The 9,455-nt window shown below is 40.8% G+C and overlaps 1 long non-coding RNA gene across 1 annotated transcript; it reads left to right on the forward strand.

Moving 5' to 3' along the window:
- Positions 1-1,029: 1,029 nt before the first annotated feature.
- On the forward strand, positions 1,030-8,005 carry LOC116558164. The gene is made up of 2 exons (XR_004271888.1): positions 1,030-1,072; positions 4,633-8,005. It is a non-coding gene; the product is annotated as an uncharacterized LOC116558164 (long non-coding RNA).
- The last annotated feature ends 1,450 nt before the right edge of the window (positions 8,006-9,455 follow it).

Here is a 9,455-nt window from a genome sequence, read left to right on the forward strand (position 1 = left end):
GAAAGGAATTACTTGTCAGATGACCTGGTTTAGATGAGGACTAAAGAATGGTTAGTGACTCATTGCTACCTATAACTTCACTTGGAAGACGCATGGGTGTCTCAAACTAATCACGTTTCAAACTAAGTTTTTTACCTTATCCATCCTTCATTCCTTCCCCAACATCATGTTTTCCTGTATTACTTTTGAAGTAAGTGGCATTACTATTCTTTTGACTCAAACCAGAACTCCAAGTATTATTCTAGACAGTTCTGTCTCCCTCACTCCACTGTTACCAGTAAAATTTATAGATTTTACCTCCTGAATATTTTTTGACTCTGTTCTGTTTTCTGTATCCTGGCTTACCATCATTTCACACCTTCTCTCCAACTGTGCTCCTTTGAACTCCATCTCTGTAGTTAGAGCAATTTTATGAGGCTAACCTGCCCAATTCATTATTCTTGTTAAAATCCGGCAAAATATCTTTCAGCATTCTGTAAAAATGGTGTCCCGCAATACTATCTATTTCAAAAATATTGAGCTAAATTGAGACAAAGAGGTTGCTTTATTGTAAGACTTCTCAGAGCCTTCAATACATTAACACATGCACTGTGAATTACTAAAGGGGTGAAATTTAGGATGTTTCCAAACAGAAGTCACAGTGAAGCTATTATGTTGAGGAATATTAAGGAACTTTTTATGAAATACCTCTATGAACACTAGAAATTTCTATAAACTGTCTTAGGAGATGTGGTCTATAAGGAGGAAATTTAGTCACCTTAACATGACCTATGAGACCTCCTGTGACCTAGTCCTTATCTCCCTCACAAGCCTCATCTTCTATCCCTCCCTCTCTTGAGTTTCTTGTCTCATAATAGCAAACCACATCCAGTTTCTGTACACAACATGCTCCTAATGATTTTGCTCAAGCTCTTTTCCCTGAAATCCATTTTTTTTTTTTTTTATTTGAGATGGACTCTTGCTCTGTTGCCCAGGCTGGAGTGCAATGGTGCGATCTCGGCTCACTACAACCTCTGCCTCCCAGGTTCAAACAATTCTCTTGCCCCAGCCTTGCGAGTAGCTGGGATTACAGGTATCCACCACCACACCTGGCTAATTTTTGTATTTTTAGTAGAGATGGGGTTTCACCATGTTGGTCAGGTTGGTCTTGAATTCCTGACCTTGATTGATCTGCCTGCCTCAGACTCCCAAACTGCTGGGATTACAGGCATGAGTCACCATGCCTGGCCGAAATACCTCTCTATCTGGCTAACTCTACTCACCTTAGCTCAAAGACTTTCCTTGAATTCCCGGTTGAGCTAAGTGCCTCTTTTCTGAATTTCACTAACTATCAAACAAAAAATGGGCATAATGTCTATGTGTCTTTTCACCCTGGGGATAAAGACTGTGGGATCATACTACCAGGATGCTGGTGGTGATTATAGCTAAGTTTATTGCACATACTAGATGCCAGGCAACCATGTATACGTACGAATTATCTTATTCGAAAGTCACAAACTCCCGTGAAGTAGGTATTATTAGTATCCTCATTTTGCAGATAAAACAGCTAGAGCTTGGAAAGACAGAGGAACTTGCCTGAGGCTATCCAGCTACTGAGAGATAAACTGGGGTGTGAATTTAGAGAGCTTGACTCCTGAGGCTGTACCTCGTCCTATAATCCAGCATAGCACCTGGTAATGGGCACTCGGTAGATGTGTGTTGATCTAACCTTTGTGTGTGTGTGTGTGTGTGTGTGTGTGTGTGTGTGTTACTCACATCCAAAACTACTACCACCAAGGAAGTTGGGCATGATGTAGGAAAGAGAAACCTTTGCTGTTAAATCTCATTTTCAGCAAAACCGTCAGTGGAAAGGTGGCATGGAAGGGACAATCAGCTCATGTACCAAATTACTCTCAGCTTGCTTGCTGTCTTAGACATATGTTCTGGGGGTGGTCAGCCCCGGTTTTATATCTGTGTTAATCTTTGCAGAATAAAAAGCAAATTAGTATTTAATGGGGACTATTAATTTTGTCCCCTAATTGAGTAGATCTAATAAATCTTTTCATTCAAAACCCAATGGGAATTTCTAGTTGGAAATGACTGGGGGGAATATCCAATCTCAAAAATATTTTCGTGCACAAAGATTATATATGAGTTTGTGAAAGAAGTTGAATATTCAATGAAATTTAATGAGTATGAATCGAACACTTAACCTGGGCCTAGAACTGTTGACAGTTGCTTTTGAGAGTTACAGAATACATTTATGATGATTACGGCATTTACGAATTTTGCTATGTGGCTTGGGAGTATCTGAAGTATCTTATAGTAGGTCTCCAAACTGGCAATAATAAAAAGTTCAAATATATTATTTCGTTACACTCCATGAGGATCAAACTTCATCATAACATGATTGTAATTTGAAATATGAGTAAGAAATCTGTGGGGTCATGATCTCTATAAGCTCATTCTTTGCTTCTTCATTACATTTTGCAGCTGATAGAAACATTGAAAGCAGAGCATTAGCTTATAAACGATTCACGAAAGGGTTGGTAACTCTCACAGTATACATTTTATGAGTTTTGTTTAAGAAGAGTCTATTTTGTGTTAAAGTTAGCCATTGTTTAGACTATAGACCTGCATTGCTTTCTATTCTAAATTAAACTGTAAATGGGAGTGCTTGCAAATGCCTTGGTGCTTTTCATTCTGTTTAATATGGGCGATATCACTTTGGATCAATTATTTAATTTCCTTATGTCAGAGTTCTTTCAATTTAAAGGAAAATATTTCCTTTCCTTATTCCATCTTCTCTGAGGATTAACCAGACATTGAAAGTTGCAGCCTGGGACTATACTGGAGTTCTCACTGTGGTTGCATTCTTACTTCACATTCAGCACCCTCCCTTAAGCACACATTTTCATGACACCTGTTAAATTACCTGGAAGAGAGTTCTAGACACTATCAGTCAATAAATCCGATTGTCTCATTTTTCAGTTTTAGCTATTGTTGGGGTAATATGCCAAGACTTGTATGAATGAAGGGTCTAGAAAAATATCTGCTGTAGTGTGATTTTTTAAAATTTTTGTGTGAGAGGGTAGCATGAGGTAGACTAGCCAGTTGGCGGGGTGGGTAGAGTGTTTGTGCTTACATGGGGGAAAGAAAGGAGTTTTAATCTTCTTTAGCTGAATGTTGTAAAACTTTAAAGCTCAAATTTGAATAATTGTTGCAGATGGGTTAGATAAAATCCATCAACTCAAAATGTTTTTCCTGTTTCCATTCACTAGGGAGTAACAGAAGCTTAAAAGAAAGAATGTGCTAGAAAGTAAGATATACAATTTGGGTTAGGTTTACAAGTAAGAGTTCCTCTTTGCCCTGCCCTTAAATTATTTTTAGGCCCCAGGCCCCTGAAGCCAAGGTAATCTGCAGGGCAGCTTTAACATTTTATCACACGTCAGTGGTCTCTCCCCTTCCTTGTCCCTCCTATCTTGTCAGCAAATGGCTCTGTGGGAAACCAATTCGGCTTCCTGTTTAAACGGTAGAAACAATTCACTAGATTCAATATCTAGTTTTTGATTCTATTTGCAAAAATAGAGTCGTAAAAAGTTCCATTCACTAGCCAATACTTTTTTTTTTTTTTTTTGTCTGTTAAGCATATTGGGTCATTTTATAGTTAACCTTGGCTGAGGGAGTGAAGTTCTTAGAAGCTCTTACTTACTTGTGATTTTTTGGGTCTGATATGGAGGCTTTGCAGGGCAGAAGCACGGCTTGACTGACCCAATGCCCATTTCTGGCTCTCTTTACCCTCTCTGCCCTCTATAATAGAGAAAGGGGAAGCTGAATAGTCACTGCTCTAACCTCCCTTGAAACAAGGGGAGGTTAACAGTTTTGGCCAATGTGGCATAAGCAGAGTTCTGCAGAGTTGGCTTTTGGGAACGGCTTTTGATTTCCTAATAAAAGTGGCCAGAACTGCAGGCACTACTCCTTCCACCCCTCTTGGTCTTGAACATGGCTACAATGTCTGGATCTATAGCAGTCAGCTTGCAACTTTGAGACAATATGCCAATCTAAAAATTCAGATTTATAGATGAACTCTTGGTTTTTATTAGATTATGGAACCCCATATTATACAGGACTGCTTTCCTTTTAACACCATATATGGAAAATAACTCTCTTTGTGGCCTTAATACAAGGCCACAAATTCTTTCTCGGCTCACTGCAACCTCTGCCTTCCAGGTTCAAGTGATTCTCCTGCTTCAGCCTCCTGAGTAGTTGGGATTACTTACAGGTGCATGCCACCATGCCCAGCTAATTTTTGTATTTTTAGTAGAGATGGGGTTTCACCATGTTGGTCAGGCTGGTCTCAAACTCCTGACCTTGTGATCCACCCACCTGAGCCTCCCAAAGTACTGGGATTAAAGGCGTGAGCCACCACGTCCGGCCTACAACGCTACAAATTCTTTGACACTCCTCCCAGCAATGTCTAATTCACCCTCCCTTGAATATAGGCCAGTCTTACCAACTTGATTCCAACCAGTAGAATTCAGTAGATTTGACACTACATGACTCTCCATGCTAGGTCACACAAGGTGATCCGATTTCTGCCTTTTTCTTCTTCTCTCTGACATGTGCCTCGGGAATGTTGAGCTGACATGTTAGAAGTCAGTCTACACTGAAACTGCCATGTTGAAGAACTCATGTGGGAGAACACATAGAGATCGAGATGCCTAAGGAGGCCCAGCTGTCCCAGCCCCTAGCTCTCTAAGTCTTCCCAGCAAGAGCTGTCAAACATGGGAGTGAAGCCACCAGCTCTCTGAGCCTTCCCAGCAAGAACTGTCAAACACAGGAGTGAAGCAGCCTTCAGGTGACTCTGGCCCCAGTCTTCAAGTGCCCGAGCTGGTGCCAAGTGGAGCAGACAAGCTGCCACTCACCAAGCCCTTCCCAAATTGCAGACTAGGGGCAGAATAAATGCTATTTTAAGCTACTAAATTTTGTTTTTTATATATTACAGTAACTGAAAACCAGACCCCCCCCCTTTTTTTTAATGCCACTGTTAGTTGGATATTCTGTTACTTGCAGCCAAAAACATCCCTATCTGAAATACTTAGTAGTAGAGAAGATGAAAAAGAAATCACTAAAACGATCCTTTTGAGTTGCTGTATGTGCTGATTATCCAATCTATTCCTCGCTTATTCTGTTTCTGGCAATCAGTTTCACTGTAGTACTGTTATCATAACTTCCCATCGAAGTCAATTCTGCTTTAGTTATATAAAGATTTTATTTACAAAAGGGCTGGGCTAGTAGAAACATAGAAAAAGAAGGACTTCAATTCAGGGCACCATACTGCTGTTTTCCTCCTCTTTGGGCATTTTGATTATAATAAAGAAAATCTTAGAAGCTTCTTCACCATCAGGTAAAGGTTGAGAGTTCCTAACTTTATAAAACTCTCATCAATTTTTGCAGCTGCTTTCTTAATGAAATGCTACTAGCATTTGATGGCTTTATTTTTTCATTGACATTTGGAGCTTTTAAATAGATAAATATTTAATGTCATGTTTAATAGGTCAGATTCCGTGAAGAAAATTTCCATTAGTTAGTTCCCATTTTTTAAAGAATTGATGGTCACTCAGTATTGTTGGAATTTTTTAAAAAAGGTTTTAATCATACATTTATTTTTAAGTCTGGCATATGGAAACTAGCAAGGTTGTTCTAGATTAATATCCATATCCTTATGGGAGCTACACTATAAATTGAAAATCTTTTATCCCAAAGTAACATAATACTATTTCTAGTGATGGGAATTCCTAAGCAGCTTTGTAATATCGTTTGGACAGTCTTCTCACTCTATTGCACTGAAATTTTAAACCTGAAAGAACAGAACTGCAACTCTTGAAGGCTAGTTGCACAAAAGCCAACTTCAGTTTTGTATCTTTGTTTACTCAATGTCTACATCCTTAAACTGTTGGCAAATTCACAGCTGGGTGGAGCAGCAAAAATGTCGTCGTGCTGATGATATGGGTAGCGATGGGTGTGGAGGCTAGATTGGGGCACCAGAGGGGTCCTTGCAAAGAAAAGTTACGTAAGCGATATTACATGCAGCAGCAGCCTCTGGGTTGAAAAATAACTGCAAAGGGAGTGTCAGCCTTTGTTGGATTTCACTCCCTGATTTATTATCCTTACGGGTCAGACCTATATTCCTGGGTGGGCTGGAGCGTCTAAGTGTAGTGAATTCCTAATAGCAACCCTGCACAATAGCTTTAAAAGCCTGGCAATGTTTTTTTGTTTTTGTTTTTTTAAAATTTTGTTTCAAGACAGCGAGGTGCTGTATGCAAAAGCTGAACAAACATCTCGATAAGAAGCCAAAACAGGACAGATGTTTCATGCTGCACCTCAAATTTGGTTGCTTACAGCATGATTTCCTTAAACAAGCAGGAAACACAGAAAAACGTAGAAGACAACTGGTTTTCCACGGTAGCTCCAAAGCAGATTAAAACAAGCACTGATTTCCCATCCTGTCCTTCTTCTGCCTATCTATCTTTTCTAGGGAACTTAATTATTAATTCATGAGACAATGTCTGTATTCATGCCACCTGATATTTTTATTTTTCTAACCTGTGAAAAATAAGTTGTCACTGTGCATCTACCCTGTGTTAGAGATTCCTTGGGAGCCCATATCATAATTTACTTGGTACTGAGCTGCCATCTAGCACATGAGGGAAATATATATATATATATATATATATAGGCAGTCATATAGACTGTGGGTAACTGAAAATACATATGAGATCTGCCACCTGCCTAGGGTGACCCTGAACTCTGAGCACCCTAATCTGTTAAGTATCACTTGAGATTCTCACATTATGAGGGAGAGGCAAGCATTTCTGTTCTTTGGCCATTGTGTGCTCCACATCTTACTTGGTAGGATTCTCTGGATTAGGACCCTCAGTGTTAGTCCTGAGCTCCTCCAACACCCTCTCTTAGCTAATGCCTTTCTATGGGTTTCTCAGATGCCTGCAGTGTTCTACTTGCCTCCACCTCATTAGCAGATAGAGCCTAGAAATTCCCCTCTAATGCCACTGCCTCTTGCTGAAGCCCTATACAGCTCCAGAAAACAGAAAACCTTCCGCCATGTAAATGATTGCTTTTAGAAGCATGACCTACTCAAGCTGCAGCTAATTCCTTCCAGAGGCTTGAGTTCCCTCATTCACAGAGACAGTATTTCTCAAAGCATCAGAATTATCTAGCATGCTTGTGAAAATACAAATTCCCACTGAATCAGACGGTCTCAGGGTGGGATTGGGAGTTGGCATATGTAATAAGCTCCTTATGCAGGCAGCTACTGCTTCCAATTCAGAATAGAGAGCTAGTTAATTTCATCCTTGTACACATCAAGTTTAGCATTTCTTAGGGATGAGGATACCTTTTTACCCTCACAGCTTGGAGACCTTAGGAAAATTCTGTCAATTTCTCAATTTCAACTCCTTGGATATCACCCAATCCTTCAACTTGCAGCAGCCTTAAGAAAATTGAGGCTTTGTGGGAGAAAATTGAGGCTGAAAACTGCACTGATCGTTCATCCTTGGTCTTGGCCAGACTTCCACACTCACCTTTGAGGAGCTGCCTCCAAAGTCATCCGTACTCTCATGTTTTCGTTGTTTTGCCTCCTCACCCCTGCCTTACCACACCTCATGATAACCCCATTTCCTCTAGCCTCTGGATTTTCACTCCGTGGTAGATTCCTTCGGCCCCAGGCCTCAGCTGAAATCTGGGTCTCACTGGGGTGGTCTTTCCCCATGAGATTTCCCACATGACGGTAGCCCTTTTCCCCATTTGCATTGTGAACCACAGGGTTGTGGGTGACAGGTGAGGGACAGAGTTAGAAAGGGGTCAGCCAACTTTTCGCATAAAGGACCAGATAGTAAATATCATTGTGGGCCACGCAGTCCATCATACCTGCTCAAGTCTGCTGTTGCAGCACAAAAGAAATTATAGACAGTAGTTGAATAAATGAACTTGTTTCAATAAAACTTCATTTATGGACATTGAAATGTGAATTTCTTTTTTTTTTTTTTTTTTGAGATGGAGTCTCACTCTGTCACCAAGCTGGAGTCCAGTGGCATGATCCTGGCTCACTGCAGCCTCCGACTCCCGGGTTCAAGTGATTCTCCTGCCTCAGCTTCCCGAGTAGGTGGGTCTACAGGCATGTGCCTCCACACCCAGCTAATTTTTGTATTTTTCAGTAGAGATGGGGTTTCACCATGTTGGCCAGGATGGTCTTGATCTCTTGACCTTGTGATCCACCTGTCTTGGCCTCCCAAAGTGCTGGGATTACAGGTGTGAGCCACTGCGCCCGGCCTAAAATGTGAATTTCATATAATTTCCACATGTTACAAAATAGTATCCCTTTTCTGAAAAATTATCAACCGTTGAAAAATGTAAAAACCATTCTTAGCTTCAGGGCTATACAGAAACAGGGGGTGGCCTGGAGTAGTCTGTGGGCTGTCTTCTGCTGATTCCTGATCGAAACCAGTGCTTCTCACACTTCAATGTACTTATATGTCACTAATGATCTTGCTAAAATGCAGACTCAGATTAAGTACATTTGGGTTGGAACCTGAGATCCTGCATTTCTAACAAGCTCTCAAGTGGTGTGAGCGCTCCTGGTGAGCACAGCGCACTTTGACTAATAAGGCACTACGGTCAGTCATCTGTAGAAGCTTCTCCTTTATATAATAAAGGCATAAAAAATAGCTTAATGCCATAGGAAAATGTCCTGACTGCAATGTGTGTTAGATGGAAAGTGAGACAGTTGAGAGCGCAGGCTTTCAAGCCAAACAGACTCCCACTTACCAACTATATGAATCTGGACACATTTCTTAACCTTTCTCGGTTTCTGTTAATTCAGCTGTAAAACAAAGTAAAAATCATCTCTGCCTCGGACGGTGGTTTGGATTCTAACAAGATAATGCTTGTGAAACACTCAGCACCTAGCAAGGACTCAATCTTAGGCCTTATTATTTTTAAATTTGAAAAGCAAGACATAAATCTGTATATAACAAACTAATAAGAATGTTAATTTTGCGTGTCTCAGGGGATTTCCTTGCTATCTTTTTTAGAAAGCATTTGCAAGAGTCATGCCCATTCATTCATTCATTCATTCAAGAAACATTTGTTGAGTTCCTACTTCTGCCAGGCAATGTGTTTTGCTGGATCTGCCAAGACAAGTGAAACGTAAGCTCACATAAGTTGGGGGGCTGGGAACATAAAACAATCTCAGCATAGAAGAAGTGCTGTATGGGAGTATGCAGGGTGCTAGGGAACAGAGAGGGAAGAGTGTTCACTCTGCTGGGAGGAGAGGCCAGAGGGATTCCACACAGGAGGCCACTGTTAAGCTGGGCTTCAAAGAATGCATATGGGCTGCCTGATGGGGGAAGAGGGAAGTGAGTATGCAAAGGCAGTGGGGAGTCCAGAGAATCTAGACC

This window comes from Sapajus apella, unplaced genomic scaffold (assembly GCF_009761245.1).
Source record: "Sapajus apella isolate SASKATOON/1434 unplaced genomic scaffold, GSC_monkey_1.0 scaffold2, whole genome shotgun sequence".
NCBI classification, from domain to species: domain Eukaryota; kingdom Metazoa; phylum Chordata; class Mammalia; order Primates; family Cebidae; genus Sapajus; species Sapajus apella.